Source organism: Vulpes lagopus, chromosome 8 (assembly GCF_018345385.1).
Source record: "Vulpes lagopus strain Blue_001 chromosome 8, ASM1834538v1, whole genome shotgun sequence".
In the NCBI taxonomy this organism is placed as follows: domain Eukaryota; kingdom Metazoa; phylum Chordata; class Mammalia; order Carnivora; family Canidae; genus Vulpes; species Vulpes lagopus.
This window is the reverse complement of record NC_054831.1, coordinates 86,702,092-86,719,851: the sequence shown is the minus strand read 5'-3', so window position 1 is coordinate 86,719,851 and position 17,760 is coordinate 86,702,092. Positions and strand designations below refer to the sequence as shown.

Below are 17,760 nucleotides of genomic sequence, written 5' to 3'. Positions count from 1 at the left end.
CAATTCAGATCTTATCCTAAAGACTATCCTCGGGGATCCCTGGGTGGCGCAGCGGTTTGGCGCCTGCCTTTGGCCTAGGGCGCGATCCTGGAGACCCGGGATCGAATCCCACATCAGGCTCCCGGTGCATGGAGCCTGCTTCTCCCTCTGTCTGTGTCTCTGCCTCTCTCTCTCTCTCTCTCTCTCTCTCTCTGTGACTATCATAAATAAATAAAAATTAAAAAAAAAAAAAAAGACTATCCTCATATTCTGGACATCAATGGCCCAAGGACAACAACAGGAAACATTCTCATAAAGGAATCTACTCTAGGGTTACAAAACAAAGTTGTTCATCTGTTCCATCATTCATTCATTTCATCCAAGCATCCGCCATGTGCCAGGCACTAGTTAGTTGTCCAAACACTCTGGGTGGACTGGGCATAAAGCATTCTAAAGTATCAAAGTATCAATGGTGTTTCCATGAGTATATCAATTAGGTCCCGCTCCCACCTTGAGTGGAATCTCTGTTCTGTCAGAACAGAAGTCTCTGGGATCTTATGATCTATGCCACATCTTTTCTGAGCTCTGTACATCCACTGCTACAAGTGAACTCTTATTTGTCTTTAAAAGGAAAAGGTAATGGGGAACTTCTGCACAGACTAAATTATTCATCTTCATCGAACCACATAAGCAGCATTCAATCTCCATCTCTGGACACAGTCTTCCCAGATCAAAATATTCGATCGAGGTCCAAATAGGAAATGCAGATGCAAACGTGTGACTTAGGATGCCAGAGTAAAGCCTTCTACCAGCAAGATGAGTTTTCTCCTTCTTTGCATCAGATACACACACACACACACACACACACACACACAGCCCTTGAGAGCTGAGATTACATTTGATTTTTACATCACAAGCGTCACAGAAAATATACAATGAAAAACCCAGTGATCCCTTGGAGAGTTCATCACTCTCCCCCATCGTCTTTGATTCCCCTGCCTCCTCTCCACATCCTTTGAACTTCTAAAAAGACACTTTGAAGGCATGTCATAAAGCAGTTTTTCATTCATGCTCTTTTCTTTGATGATCTTGCTGTTTGTCTGAACTGCAGCGTCCACAGGATGTCAGGCAGGCGAGCTGAAAGCCAACACTGATGAGGAAGGGCCGAGTGAGGATGAGCCCAAGGTGCATTTGTCAATAACAAGAAAGGAGAATGAAGGAAAGAATGAAACCAGAAGGGACCAAGCAGAATTTCTGGTCTTGCCTGTATGCCCTACCCTTCAAAGGTGTCCACCTGTGAGAAAGGCCAAGGTACCACAGCCCAGTAACAGTTCACAGCCTGCAAAATGTTTTGTTCGGAGGCTTCCCTCCAGCTCTGGCCTCAAACACAAGAGCTCTCTGCTAACCCCAGGACTGCAATAACCCAGCTTCCCCTAGATGAAAAGTACTATCAGTTTTTATTTTTTCCCAACTTTTCCCATTTTCCCTATCAAAAGATTCATTCATTTCAATGCTAACAAGATACCATGAGGCAGGGAAAGGAAGGAGAGAGAGAAAAAGCAAACAAGCAGGCCCACAGGCATGCCTTTCTTTTCCTTGCCCACGAAATAAATGGTTGAGAACTAAGACTCTATAGGACTCTCGAGAACCCTAAAATACTCAGGAAATAGCCATGGCCCTCAAAGCAGCAGCCATGACTCCCCAGACCTGGGGTAGGGTAACTATGGTGAAGGCAGACAAGAATTTTCCCTGAACCTGAGTGTTCCTAGATCCAAAGGGAAAATAAACCGCTCCCTGCCATGATGCAGTGAGTCTGAGTTGTGCCAAAGAAGAAGTTATGAGGGTCAGGGTGAAGAGAAAAGCCTTCATCCACTTATAAATACTAAACACGTTAGAACCTATCACTCTGGAGGATTCTACTGTCATGAGGAGGGTGAAGAACTCACTCACTCATTCATAAATGTTAGCGACAGCCTGATAAGCTCTGGGAGCGGGAGTGCAAGAGTGAGCAAAAGCGATGGGGTCTCTGCCCTCGTGCAGCTAACAGTTTAATGAGAGGTCAGACCTTGAACAGTTCCACCTATTTATGTGTAATTATAAATTGGCATATGCCTTGAAGGAAGAGTATAAATAGGGTGTTATGAGAACATTTAGCAGAGAGACAGCATGTGGACATGGGGGTTAGGTTCCACAGAGATCTGGGAAGGCCCGTCTAAAGGAGTGACATCTAAGCTGAGACCTGAAGGGGACAGTAAGCTCAGCAGGGAAAGAGCAGAGAACACTATGTAATGCAGTTGGAACAGCATTTAATGCAAAAGCATATGAGAAGGTCTAGGTCAAGGGGAAACAGGAAGGGTCAACAGCAGAAGCCAGGGACCAGTTAGGAGTAAGGATTGAACAAATGTGTAATACACCTCCCAACATGCCAGATGCTCTTCTCAGTAATGGCAACACAGCACTAAACACCATTCACAAAGTCCCTGTCCTCCTAGAGTTTTCCTACCAGATGTTACCTCTTCAGAAACCAGATTCTAGCAGAGTTCCCACTAATTCAGGCTACATGGCCATGAGGAGGAAAGGACAGGGCTACTTCACATGTTCCAGGGTTTTCTCATTTGAAGGGCTCACAGAGTGTGCCTCCAAACTTAAAAGGAACAGCTACTCTCATTCCTCACCTGCTCGGAGGTACACCAGACCAAGATCACCAAGGAATGCAGCAGGCTACAGGGCAACCAAAGCAGACATGGGCATCATCTACCCTCTGTGCTGGTGGTAATTCTGGCTCACCATGGCAAGGGGCCTGGCATGATTCTGAGCTTCTCCACTGACCAGTTCTAAGTTCTGCAGATCATTCTCATACAGAGCATCATGACTGGCAGCATGGCATTTTTGAGTCAAGCAGTCCTGGCTTCTTGTCTCAACTCTGCCACTTGCCAGCTGGGCCCAGAACTTAACCTCTGTAATCCTGATCCTTGATCTATAAAAGAGAGTTAATTGGACCTTGACTACAGGGTAGTTGTTAGGATTAAAAGAGTGAGGGCATGTGAAGTGCTGAGCACTCTGTGCAGCACACGGCAAATGCTCACTCAGCATCACAACCATGGTTATTATGACTGTGATATATCCTGCTTGCCTGACTCAAGGCGCCTGGCTTAGTGTAATTTTTATGTATCACAGAATTACAGCACAGGCAATTAAACGCAATGCACAGCCCTCTCCCCTTGATTCACTCATTGCCAGGGAAACCAAGGCAGAGTTCAGCCTCTAGCCCGGCGTAACCCCAGGACTTCAAAGTCAGGAATGTTCATTTCTGAGAACAGTGAAGCAACCACAGGAAGCATGCTGCAGAAGGAACAACTGGCTGAATTAGTCCCATGGGAATGACTCGGAAATATCTTCCATTCAAAAAGACTTTGTGAATTTTCCATTGCAAATATTTAATATTGAACTGGGTTCTCTCTTCCTCCTTTGTCAGTGGAGCGCTCAAAATAATTTTAGTATTAGCCTAAGCCTAGTAAAATTAGCAGGATAAATCTACAGCACTTCCTTCCCCTTCTCCCTCTCTCTACCTGCCCACAATGGATTTCAAAGACAAACTTGAAGGACATCAAGTCTTCCACAGCTCAGTAGCACTGCAGTGAAGCAGTTGCTTTTACAACAGATGACACGGCTTGAACATTGGCCCTGCTACTTATGTGTTTTATGATTTATGTGAATAACTTGTGCTCTTCAAGACTGTTTCTTTTTTTTTTTAATTTAAATTCAATTTGCCAACATATAGTATAACACCCAGTGCTTATCCCATCAAGTGCCCTCCTTAGCGCCCGTCACCCAGTTACACCTCCCCTCACCTACCTCCCCTTCTGCAACCCTTTGTTTGTTTCCCAAAGTAGGAGTCTCTCATGGTTTGTCTCTCTCTCTAATTTTTCCCACTCAGTTCCCCTCCTTTCCCTTATAATCCTTTTCACTATTTCTTATATTCCACATATGAGTGAAAACATATGATGATTGTCATTCTCTGATTGACTTACTTCACTCAGCATAATACCCTCCAGTTCCATCTATGTCAAAGCAAATGTGGGTATTCATCCTTTTTAATGGCTGAGTAATATTCCATTGTCTATATAGACCACATCTTCTTTATTCATTCATCTGTTGAAGGACATAGTGGCTCCTTCCACAGTTTAGCTATTGTGGACATTGCTGCTATAAACATTGGGGTGCAGGTGTCCCAGTGTTTCAGTACATCAGTATCTTTGGGGTAAACACCCAGTAGTACAATTGCTGGGTTGTAGGGTAGCTCTATTTTTAACTCTTTGAGGAACCTCCACAGTTTTCTAGAGTGGCTGTACCAGCTTGCATTCCCACCAACGGTGCAAGAGGGTTCCCCTTCTCCACATCCTCTCCAACATTTGTTGTTTCCTGTCTTGTTAATTTTCACCATTCTGGGCAGCCCCAGTGGTGCAGCAGTTTGGCGCCGCCTGCAGCCTGGGGTGTGATCCTGGAGACCCGGGATCGGGTCCCGCATCGGGCTCCCTCCATGGAGCCTGCTTCTCCCTCTGCCTGTGTCTCTGCCTCTCTCTCTATGTGTTTATGAATAAATAAAATCTTTAAAAAAATTTTTTTTCACCATTCTCACTGGGGTGAGGTAGTATCTCATTGTAGTTTTTATTTGTAATTCCCTGATGGCAAGTGATGTGGAGCATTTTTTCATATGCTTGTTGGCCATCTGTAGGTCTTCCTTGGAGAAATGTATGTTCATGTCTTCTGCTCATTTCATGACTGGATTATTTCTTAGGTATTGAGTTTGATAAGTTCTTTATAGATCTTGGATACTAGCACTTTATCTGATATGTTATTTGCAAATATCTTCTCCCATTCTGTAGGTTATGTTTTAGTTTTGTTGACTTTCTTTTGCTGTGTAGAAACTTTTTATCTCAAGTCTCAATAGTTCATTTTTGCCTTTGTTTCCCTTGCCGTATGTATCTTGCAAGAAGTTGCTGTGGCCAAGTTCAAAACGGTTGTTGCCTATGTTCTCCTCTAGGATTTTGATGGATTCTTGTCTTACATTTAGATCTTTCAACCATTTTGAGTTTATCTTTGTGTATGGTGTAAGAGATGGTCTAATCTCATTCTTCTGCATGTGGCTGTCCAATTTTCCCAACACCATTTATTGAAGAGACTGTCCTTTTTCTAGTGGATATTTTTTCCTCCTTTGTCTAAGATGAGTTGACCATGGAGTTGAGGGTCCATTTCTGGGTTCTCAATTCTGTTCCATTGATCTATGTGCCTGTTTTTATGCCAGTACCATACTGTCTTGATGATCACAGCTTTGTAATACAGCTTGAAACCCGGCATTGTGATGTCCCCAGCATTGGTTTTCTTCTTCAATATTCCTCTGGCTATCCAGGGTAAGCCTGTTTCTTCCTCTGTAGAATGGAGGCAATAAGAGCACTTACTGAGTTACTGGCACATGGAAAAATGGTTGCAGATGAATGCTGGTTGCTACTATTTCTACTATTGTTCTGTCCCCACCCTGATCCAGGTTATCCAGAGATGAGCTGGGTACAGCCAAGCCAGCAGGCTCTGAGTGGTGACCAGCTGCCTAAGGAGAAAGACATCCTCTACTGGAATTAGAATGGGATGAGAAGGCTCTGTCTCCTTCTTGGAGATTGATAGGCCACACAGATGGAAAGTTCTGTGTGAAATTAGGAGACTCCATTCATGACCGAGTCAAACCACACTGAGCAGCCTGCCTCAATTTCTGACAGTTTCCAACTCACAAATCAGATGTGAAACCTGATTAAAATCCTCAACTTAAAAAATATATATATTTATTTAATCATGAAAGACAGAGAGAGAGAGAGAGGCACAGGTAGAGGGAGAAGCAGGCTCATGCAAGGGAGCCCAATGTGGGACTCAATCCTGGGTCTCCATAATAATGCCCTGAGCCGAAGGTGGCACTAAATCTCTGAGCCACCCATAAAATCCTCAACTTTTAACCGGGTTTTCTTTTACCCCTCTCCCTGAAGAGAGCCATACAAAATCTCTGACTTCATGGAACTTCCAGTCTAGGAAGGAAGAAAACAGACCATACATAATGTGAGGAGTGAGGAAAAATCCTATGATGGAAAACAAACCAAGGGACAGCATGGAGAAGGAGTAAGGATGGAGAAGCACCTCAGATAGGATGGTCAAGGAAGCTGCCCCCAAGAAGTGACAGATGGCCCCAGTCTGTACCAGTCATGATCAATAGGTTATCTTGCTAATGCTTTATTTTCAAGGTCAAAAAATAGGCCCACAAGAGTAAGTAAAGCATTAGAATCAGGTAAGAGGAGAAGTACTGAACCAAATGTCTTTCCTTGTAATGCTCCCTTGCCACCACTAACTCACGTAACAGTGCAGGAATGTCTACTTCTCCCCACAGATGGCCCAACAGCATTACCAGAAACACAGGTCTCTCAAATTTGTGCCAGATCCACCACGAGACTAATAATAATCATGACAGCAATGATCCTTCCCTGAGTAGCACTCTATGTTTCCTGTATATTCCCTCACTGCATCTCCCTACAAAGGATTTGAATGGGGATGAGGGTATTACCATCACCACCCACATTTTACTTAAGGGGACATCCAAGCTTAGGGAGGTTACTTGGCTCAGGGGAACACGGCTAATACAAGGTGAGGCAGGGATGATGCCAAGTAGATACTATTACCAGCCCCATTTTACAGTTGAAGAAATGAAGAATACAAAGAAGTAAAGTGACCTGTCCAACATGGTACAGCCCATAATGGGTAGAGAGAGGATTTAAACAAGGTAGACAATGCCAGAGTCCATGCATTTAAAGACTCTAATGTGTGTGCATGGACCAGTGAGCCATTCCATTTCTCTGCAGCAGCTCAAATAGTGAAGAGGCTACAGTCATTCAGTAAACATGAGACATACACAGAACAGCCAGGCCTGGTACCATCTTTTTTTTTTTTTTTTGCCTGGTACCAATCTTCCCAGCACTTCAGTGCAAAAAGAAAGCCAGAAACAGACACACACACAAATAATTCATTATTGCTGGAGTAAAAGCCGAAAAGTCTTAGGTGCAATGAGCAGATAAGGGGTTGACTAGAGAAATCTCATTTGAGGCAGAAATATTTAAGGGTTAGCTGAGTGAAGAAAAGGGACACCAACATGCCAAGTATCAGGATCCTAGAAAGAACATGGCAGACATGAGGAAGTGAAAGAGACCAAAGGGGCCTGGGGCAGTACATGAGAGGAGGGAAGCAGGGATAAGAGGAGAGGAGTCTGGACAGGCTGGTGAGAAGATGAAGCAAGTGATGCAGCCAGGTTGTGGGGAGCTCCTAAGGCCAGGCTAGGAAACCTCTACCCATTGGTCATGGGGAACTAAAGACTTCCATCATAAGCAGAGCTACACCTCAGGAAGGCGGTCTGGAGACCTTTGTCAGGTGATTCAGGAGGAAGCAGGACTGGTGGTATGGAAACACATAATCCAGGTAAAAGGTAATGAGTACCTCAAGGGAATGATGGCAGGAAATGTAAAGAGGAGGGAAGGAATTTAAGGGATAGTGGTAAAATGGGGACAGAACCAGGACAAGGCCTAGAGGTCAAGGAAGAAGGCAGAGTCAAATCTGGTGACTAGGAGTGTGGGGCTGTTGAACAACCAGCAGGAAGACTGGGCGCCACGACCAGTTCTGTTTGATCATGTTGCAGGTGAGGCCTGCTGGAGTGACAGCCACTGGGCACTATGCAGGGCACCTTGATGGGCTCTAAGAAACAAATGTTACCTTCCCATTTCCCACTTTGGAAAGGTGAGATTCAAGGAGGTGGAGTGGCTGGGCCATTCACACGCTCGTGCATGGCACCCCTTGGGCCAAAGTCCATCTCCCTCCACAACCCCATGCAGCTTCCCTGCAGCTTTTTGGCTAAAATCCTTCTCTCATTTATATCCATTTGCTTGTATTCTGCTATCTGAAGAAGTGGCGCCTTTCCAATGACTCACCCTGCCCTGGCCCAGGGACTGCTAACTCTTGGGCAAAACCTAACTCCCAGATAAGTTCTTTTTGAACCACACCACGGGTTTGTTGTCAACACTTAAAAATTAGAAAATTGTATTTTTATTTTTATTTTTTTAATATTTTTTTTATTTATTCATGAGAATACACAGAGAAGAGAGAGAGAGAGGCAGAGACACAGGCAGAGGGAGAAGCAGGCTCCATGCAGGGAGCCCGACATGGGACTTGATCCCGGGGCCTCCAGGATCACTCCCTCGGCTAAAGGCGGTGCTAAACCACTGAGCCACCTGGGCTGCCCCAAATTAGAAAATTTTATATACAAATCCAGATATCAAGTTTTTCTGAAAACCTAAATCATCTGGTGACATGGGTCCCTAATCTCAGCTGAAAAGCAGCAGCCCTCTTGAGTAACCACAAGCTTTCTAGTTCACCATAGTCTCCACCCCAAGCATCTAACAACCAAAATAGAAACTAAGATGTGTGACCACCTAAGAAGTTGGTTCCTTCAAAACAGGCAGTCATTTTTAATCTTAGGGACAAATGGGAGTAGGGGCGTGGGAGGGGGGGTATGCTGAACAGGAGAATACACTCTTCACCTGCAGGAGAGGTCTATCTACCTGAGTCCTTATAGTCATTTGAGTCTCTCACTGAGCCTGTGCACTGTTGATAATTTATTTGTATTAGATGGTAAAGGAGAAGGGCCAGTTGGGCCCGTGCTTGACACCCAGCTTGGGACCACTCAACAACAGTCTCTTTTTCCGTGTTACAATCACCCTATCTCCACCCAATTCCTGAGTTATTCACCTGTTGCCACACAGATTCTAAGACTTAATTCACAATGTTCAAAAGGACATCCCAGGGCAGTGGGGTCACAGAAGTGTATTTGCCCAGAACCGTTTGGGAATAAATACAATTCAAAGGCTCATGCTGAAGCTCGCTTGGGTATTCAATGAAATGGGACATTCTTTCAGAGCAGTATCCTAACAAAAGAGCCAAGGAGAGAAAACACATCTGATTACAGAGCTTCCTTCCCCTCGCTGAGACTTGGCATGGAGCAGAAAAGTGAAGCATGCCCCTTGCTCCTCCCTAGAAAATCCTACTATGGGCAAGGGGAGCCAACACGTAGAAGGTGATGGGGTTGAGACATCAGTGAAACAAAGTGCCTTGTGGCCTTCTCTGAAGGTAAATGGGTAGCTACCATTTCGGGGGGCCTGAGTTCTTGCTGTTTAGAGAGTCAGGAAATGCCCAATTTCTCCTGTTCAGCATTTCAGCCCTTTCTCATTTCCATCGGACTGGATTCTTTCATATCTGCAGAGGTTGTGACAACAGAGCCGCTCATACCGGTTGAACAGAAAGCCCTACCCTGCAGCCCTCAGGAGCTGCCCACCGTGCACACAATCCCTAAGCATCTGCATAAGCACCAGCAATTAGCAGCTCTCTGGAGAGCTCAATCACTAAAGGGTTAAGCATGGGTTACACTGGGGTTACATGATGAGCAACCATAGACATGTTCCCGCCACAGTCAGAGTTTACAGTCAAGTAGGGAAGACAAATAGTAATGAAATAATCACACGCATATATGCATGTGTTATTCAAAACAGAACTATGGAGGCACCTGGCTGGCTCACTTGTTAGAGCATGCAACTCTTGTTCTCGGGGTCCTGAGCTAAGACCCACATTGGGCACAAAGATTACTTTAAAAATAAAATAAAGGGGATCCCTGGGTGGCTTGGCAGTTTAGCGCCTGCCTTCGGCCCAGGGCATGATCCTGGAGTCCCGGGATTGAGTCCCACGTCAGGCTCCCTGCATGGAGCCTGTTTCTCCCTCTGCCTCTCTCTCTCTCTCTCTCTCTCTCTCTCATGAATAAATAAATAATTTAAAAAATAAATACATAAATAAATAAATAAATAAATAGATAAATAAATAAATAAATAAAAATAAAATGGGCACCTGGGTGGCTCAGTGATTGAACTTCTGCCTTTGGGTTGGATCATGATCCTGGGATCCTGGGATCGAGTCCTACATTGGGCTCCCTGCAGGGAGTCTGCTTCTCCCTTTGCCTATGTCTCTGCCTCTCTGTGCCTCTCATGAATAAATAAATAAAATATTTAAAAAATAAATAAAAATTAAAATTAAATAAAACAAACCAAACAGAACAATGTACTCTGAAGTAAGCAGTCCCGTGGACGCATATGATCAATCCATCAGACATAGGGTGGTCAGAAAAGGAAGACTTCCCAGGGTAGGAGTTGGCTGGTTGAAGGGGTGGGGCAGGAAAGTATTCTAGCAGTGGGAAGAGCAGGTGCCAAGAGTCTAAATAAGTAGGGAGCATGGAATGTTCCAAGACCTGAGACATGACTACTACAGTTGAGTGTGGCTATGGGAGGTGGGGGAGCCCTTCATCTGACAGGCCAGGGGGTAGGTTCTACAGCTGATAGACCCCTCCCTGCCTATAATTCAACTTTAGCTGTTCTAACCAGCCCCAGATTCTGAGTTAATGCTCATTCTTCAGTGACCTCCCCGAGCTCCTAACACAGTCCTCAGTCCAGAGTAGGGACAAACAGAATGAGTATAGAAAATCAACACTGAGGACAGACTTTGTGGAGGGCACATGAGGAGAGGAATTAACGCACATCTGTGAATTAAATATCCAGCATAAAACTGGATATCCAGCATAAAGCCGGTATGAGCGGCTCTCTGTCTTATGTCAAGAGCTGATGGTAAAGGTAACTTTAACTTTAGTGCGACTAAACCCCGGAGACCATCTTCTACAGAGAAGGATTCTTTTCTCTCTGTCTCTGAAGCTTTGAGCTGGTTGCCAGGTTCTTGTGGCTCCTGGCACCTGGCACCACTGACATGGAGCTTCTGGCTGCTCTGGGCCTGCCCAAGAACAGGTGGGTACCTTGCTGTTGGGTTTCTTCTGAAGCTTTGCTCCAGTTGCAGTGTGATCAACTTGAAGGACCCGAGAAAACATGGGTCGGGGGAGCCAGTGGGAGGCAGGGGCCCCATAGACAAGGGTGGCAGGACTCCCCAGAGATGCTAGCCCACCACCAAATTACAAGGTACCTAGCAGGTGACAGGACCACTAGGTTGTTTCTAGAGCATAATAATGTTGGCTCTATTAACTGACAAACCAAAGGCAAATAAGGAAATAAGACATGGCTCCGCCAACCTCTCCAAAAGGCCAAGTGCATGCCTAATTATAATTTCAATTATAAAAATAAATTTTAAATTTTAAATCTTCCTTCGTGATACCTCTAAATACTTGCAAACAATACCCTGAATGTATAATACCCTCATTAACTTGTAGAAGAGATTTTATCCCAACCTGGCAGTGACCCTTGAGGTGCTTCAAAAGCAGAATACTTTAGGGCACCTGAGTGGCTCAGATAATTAAGCATCTGTCTTCCGCTCAAGTTATGATCTCTGGGTCCTGGGATTGAGCCCCACATCAGGCTCCTGGCTCAGCAGGGAGTCTGCTTCTCCCTCAACCTCTCCCATGTGCTCATGCACTCACTCTCCCTCCCTCTCTCTGTACCAAATGAATAAATAAAATCTTTTAAAAAAACAAAGAAGGAAAGAATACTTCATTTCAGGATGCTCCTCTGTTATCAACTCTCCAGGGACTTCCCATAGCATCTAAATTTAGTTCCACCAGCCCCTACCCACAGGGTCAACCCCATGTCATAACTCCTTCCCCCTGCTCACCACTCTGCAGGTAAAATGCTTCTTCTAAGTTCCTCAACCAAGCCACACACTTCCCAGCTGCCAGGCCTTTGCACATGCTGTTCCCTCTTCCAGGCAGCGTGTCACCAACACTCTACACCTTCTTCTTCGTTGGTACCTCCTCATCCTTCAGCTCTCAACTTAAATATCACTACCTCAAAGAGATGCCCTCCCTCCATCATTCATCAACATTCTTTCCTCTCTGTCTTATGTCAGGTCTATTTTATTTCTTCATTTTTTAGAACAGATAGTCTAACCAGGAACTCTTCTTAGTCCCTCACAGCACTTTTCACTTTTCTGTAACTTGCTTGTGCATCATCAGGCTCTCCCACTAAACTGTGAGCTCCAAAAGGGAAATGACCATATCCACCTTGTTCACAATATTGTCCTATCCCCAGCACTGGCCCCCACGTGGTGTGCAATCACTGCTAACCTCAATGAATAAGCTGGATCATCTGCAAGATGTCTGGCTTGGACTCCTCAAAAACATCGGCTCATGAAGGAAGGAAGAAGGCTGGGGACCCCCTCTTCATGAAAGGACACCAAAGAAGGATGACAATTTAATGCAGTAAGTGTCCTTGAATGGATGATTGGAAATAAAAAATACTAATAATAAAGGACATGACTGAGACAGTAGAACCATTTTAATCTGAACTGTATGTGAGAGAAGAGATTCAGAGCTAGATTTCCTGAGTTTGATGATTCCGCCACTGTTAGAGAAGACACAAAGATGTGTGTTACAGTACGTTAGGATGGAAATGTCATGCTATCTGCAGCTTACTCTCACACTGTTCAGCAAAAATCAGTGTGTGTGTGTGTGTCTGTGTCTACATATACCTACATATGATATTGTTCTAGTCTTATGGTTTTCCCCACAGGTTTTAGATTTTTTAAAAAATAAAAAGTTAGGGCCATGAAGGCAAATAATAGACAGCTTAAATAAGCAAAAAAAGTTCTACTTATTTTTCATTGAAGGGCTGTGATATATCCAAGATCATGTGGATAACCTCTGGCAATGGAGACGATAACCAATATTCCAAAGTCCCAGACTTTTTGAATTTTCATTACATAAAATGACTCACCTGGTGGACTTCTGACAATTTCAAAAAAGTAACTTTCAGGGCCCTGAATTATATTACTAGTTAGATATGCACAATCAACTTAAAAAAAATCAAAACAATCCTAGGTAATTTTAATCTGGAACTTTTTTTAAGAGAAAAGATTTTATTTATTTATTTGAGAAAGAACAAGAGAGGGAAAGAATGCAGAGGAAGAGGGAGAAGCAGACTCTGCTGAGCAGAGAGCCTGATGAGAAGCTACGACCCAGGACCACAAGATCATGAGATCATGACTTGAGCTAAAGGCAGAAGCAAGCTTAACCGATTGAGCCCTCCAGGAGCCCCCGGGACTTTGACTTCCAGGCATTTCACCTTACAAGATAAAAGCTTTCTGGTGTGCATACATCTAGACCTGAGACAACCAAATATCAGAACTTTCCACCTGACTCCACCACATGCTCTATGAATAACAACTCTATCAACAGTGATCTAGAGAATTATGGGGAGCAGGAAGGGAGTCTAGTACCAAAGTTTTAATTTTCTATTTTTATCAAAAATATTAAGCTTAAATTTCCATTTTCTTTTCAACCTAGGCATTTGAAGCCTGTGTGTGGTTCAACTCCTATTCATCCTTCAAGTCCCAGCCTAGATTCTGCTTCCTCCAGGAAGCCTTCCTGGACTTTTCCAGGACAGTTTAGGAGCATTTCACCTCGGCTTCCTCAACCCCTCTCCGTTCTCTAGGAAAAACTAAATCTCATCACACTTATTTTTATTGTCTGCTTGCTTATCCAACTTCATCCCTGGACCATAGCCTTCACAAGGGCAGGAGTTGGGATGTCTGCCGAGCCTGTGCCCAACCCATACAGAACACATGATAAGCCACTGAGCTGAACTCTACTGCAACAGCTGGCCCAACCTGCTGCTGACCAGATCTTAGCTGACTTGCGGAGTGCAGGCTGCGGCCAGCTCTCCCAAAACAGCTCTAGTGAAGCTTTCCTTTTGCCTGTTGTTTCAGGTGTCCTGTATCACACATCCCCTTTGGGACAGGAAGTGTCCTGTGTCACTGTTTTCTCCTCTTGTTCTGATATCAAAGGCTGGACCAGGGAGTTCCTGAGTGAAGATCAGGGGGCTTGGGTCCAGTTACCCACCACCTGCTAGAACAGCAACTTGGCCACAATGCCAAGCAGAGAACAACACACGCTTTATTAAATAATAACAACACAATACACACTGCTCAGTCTATTCAGTCATTTCAGCCCAAGGGTCGTATCTGGAGTCTCACCAGGGTGGGACAAACAGAATGGGCTTCACGGGCTGAGGTAGGGGCATAAGATTTGCAGGATGCAAATTATTTTGGATTTTGTGGATTTGACTGAGGAGTGATTTTTCACTGTCTATCCCTTCCCACAAGGACTCCACACAAGAACTCTCCCCTGTAGGTGGTACACAGGGTGAGGGCAGAGGCTGCATATCTTTTTCTCATCCCCCTCCTCCTTCCTGGGCCCCGGGTTTTCACAAGCCCAGCAGTTGACAAGGTGATGCTCTTCCCTCAAGGTCCCAGCAAGTTGAAAAGACTGATTTTTTGCCTATCACTGTCTGTTTAGAAACACACACACCAGCATACATCAGCAACCCAGAATTTAGCCCCTAGGGCTTTGTGTTTCTGTTTAAGGAAATGTTGCCTACATGAGGCTCTCTTGGTTCCTGAACCGAACTCAGAACTCAGGACACATCAGAGTGAGGGTGGGTGGGTCGAGTCAATGCCAAGGTCATGGAATAGTGCCTATGTCCGCAGTGTTTCAGCATCCCTGAAAGTCCACCTCCCATGGGATCTGTCCCCCATGGAGCCTTTCTCCATCAAGCACTTCTCTCATCAATCCCCTCCTTTCCACACCAACCACCACAGCCCTACTGTTTGCCCTCATTATCTTTCATCTAGATGGGAGCAACAGCCTCCTAGCCTCCTGACAGTCTTCCTTTGTGTGATATGCCATTACCCCACCCCCCACCCCAGATCAGACCACAGAACTCCCTTGCTGAAATCCTTCAGTGACCCCCACGGCCCACAGGCTCCATCCCACACTCCCCAGGAAGGCAAACCAGCCCTGTCTCATTCTGCAGTTTCAGCCCCCACATGGTACATTCCTCCCTCATATCAAACTGCTTGTGGTTCCCCCACTCCCAAGCCCTTACTAACTCTTCCTCCCTCCTGGAAAGTTCTTCCCATCCTTGGTTAATTCTTATTATCTTCACGAGTCATTCAGGCATCACTGCCTCTAGAATATTCTCTCTGAAGCCCCAGTTTGAGCTAATGACCCTTCCTCTGGTCTCATAGAACCCAGCTTAACTACATTAAAGTGGAGCTGTGGGTACCTCAGCCTGAGTCCTCAACTAGACAGTTCCTTCCCTGGGGGAATGAGTGGGCTGATCCTGTATGGCTCCCCAACACCTAGCACAGTGCCTAAACATTGGAGATGTCCAATAAATATTTGCTGTATTGAAACAAACTTCAATCCCCAAAGAGAACCACAATGGGGAGTTCAGCTGAGAGCCCACTCCATCTAAGGAAAGAAAAAAACAGAAAGTTTCCCAGTTGTTGGAGCCCACACGTGGCCCTAGGGTTCCCTGGGCCTAGAAGTTCAGAGCAACAGGAGGATACCCAAGTATCACCTGAGGGGGAAACCACTGTTATTCATGAACCTGCCCCAAGCTTGGTCAGCTGTCCCAGCCACTCTAGCCAGGGACTATCCATCTCAAAATGGCATTTGCACAATCAATTTAATACTTTAAAATTTCCTTTAAATAGCTAACGTTTACTGAGTATTGACTATATCCCAGGCTTCTGCACATGTCCTTAAAGCCACTTTATAGAAAAAGACAATGGAGTTAGGTCTATATTTTGTATGCTTTTCAGAAAATACAAGACTTCAACATTCAAACCTTGCTTACCCTTCCAAACTCTTCTCCACCTCCCTCTCTACTCTACTCTGGATCCCTCTGTTTCTGGAAAGTGCCAAGTTTATTTCTGCCAAGGAAACTCCACACATACCCACCCCTCTACTGACAATGCTTTACAGACCCTGCCAGCTCTCCAGTTGGCAGCTCCTTACCCTTCCCATCTGGGCTCACACATCACTATCTCCGGTGGGCCTGGCCTGGCAACCCTCTTGGGGTCTCCCTTTGCTTCTCTGTCCCAGCAACCCCACCATTCTATCCACGGCAGGATTCTCAGTGGTTGGATTGCTTTCCACATCTTGATTGTCTGTCTCCCTGATGGCACAGTAAGCATCATGAAGGCAGGAACTGTTCTGTTTTGTTCACTCAGCATTTGGCAATGAAGTGTCCAAGAAATACCTATTAAATAAAGAAACAAATGGATGAATTAAAGAATGAACTAATTAACCAAAGAAAGGAAGGGAAGAATTGCCACCTTGGGTCTTTCAACTCTGGGAAAGATAGATTCATTAAAATAGCGGCATTTTGGTAGAACAGTCATTTTTAATAAAGATTTTTATTTATTTATTCATGAGACAGAGAGAGAGAGAGAGAGAGAGGCAGAGACACAGGCAGAGGGAGAAGCAGGCTCCATGCAGGGAGCCTGAAGTGGGACTCGATCCCAGGTCTCCAGGATCACGACCCGGGCTGAAGGTGGCACTAAACTGCTGAGCCACCCGGGCTGCCCTTGGTAGAACAATTTGAGACTAAAATTCAGGATTATGAATCCATTGTTTTGGAAGAAGTGACATAGGGAGAACTCTCTCCAGTTCATCTGTTCTGGGGGTTTGTGCAAACATGAACTTTGCATTCTGCAGAGACACAGTCCTTAGGATCATGGAGTTTCCCGGGCCTCCAAAGATGACCTTGTATGGCCTCAGGCAAGGCTCAACAGGCAAGCATCCCCACTGTTGCTTGAAACATGTAATCCAACTCCACAGGGTCGGAAGGGTCTAGAATCCCTAGATCAACTCCCATGAGAATGAGCTCACAGAATCACCATTAACCCTCAAACCTAACTTATGAGCGTGTACCATCCAAACCCAAAGCTACAGTTCACGGTGCAAAAAGGAGGTCACAGTGCAGAAATCTGGAGGCTGCCACCCCCCCTCACCCCCAGGAAAGAGCCCACGGAGGGAGGGGGGTTGGGTGGCTCAAGCCTCAAACAGAGCTAACCTTTCCAAGACATAATGGGCACACCTGAAGCTTTTCCACCCAGCCTTAGGAAAATGTTTATGAAGAGCAGCAGAGGGGAAGGGGGTGGGATACAAATTGTTATTAAAAAGACAACTAAAGCCACAGGAGAGGAAATGTCTCTGCTATTACTCCCAGCAGGTCACTATTGTGGAAGAGAAGTAATACCATTTTAAAAGTGCCAAACAGGAAGGAAGAGCCTGGGGGATGGGGGGGTAGGGGGAGGAGATAAATGAGATCAGAGCAGGTAAAAAAAAAATATTAAAGAAATAAACTCCTCTGGGAGCAAAAATTGTTCTGTGTGGAGACACACCCCTTGGCAAGTGAGTCTCCCTCTGTTTTAAAGAATTTTTTTCCTAGTGTACTTACTGTGTTTGTATTTGTAAAAAAAATTTCCCCCAGGGAAAGATGGGTCTTTCTCGGTTTTTCTCCCCCTTTCTTTTCCCTCTTTTCTTTTTGGCTCCCTGACCAGGCCTCCTATACCTTCTGGGTTCCAAGAGCATCCTGAAGATATTTACTAACAGGAAGCCAGACAAGAAGGGAATTGACACAGTCATTAGGTGACATAAGCCTACTGACAAGCTGCCAACTCAGCCTATTGAAGATATAACTGAAAAGCCAGCATTTCACTCAAACTAGGTCACCTCCAAGTGCTGTGAATGTCAGCTGGGAATTCGCACAGACCAAGAACCAAGAGGCCAAGAGGTCAGCTGTTTCCCCCGGGGATAAGCAGAGGTCAAGGGGACAAGGGGAAGATGAAGACCAAGAAGGGAATTTGTGACAA

At 45.1% G+C, this 17,760-nt stretch overlaps 1 long non-coding RNA gene across 1 annotated transcript in view; it reads right to left on the bottom strand.

Annotated features, from left to right (window-relative positions):
• Nucleotides 1–14,909: 14,909 nt before the first annotated feature.
• LOC121496851 overlaps nt 14,910–17,760 on the bottom strand; it is a 94,854-nt gene continuing 92,003 nt past the window's right edge. Inside the window, exon 7 of the long non-coding RNA XR_005989357.1 lies at nt 14,910–16,142. This is a non-coding gene — a long non-coding RNA (uncharacterized LOC121496851). The remainder of the gene's footprint in view (nt 16,143–17,760) is intronic.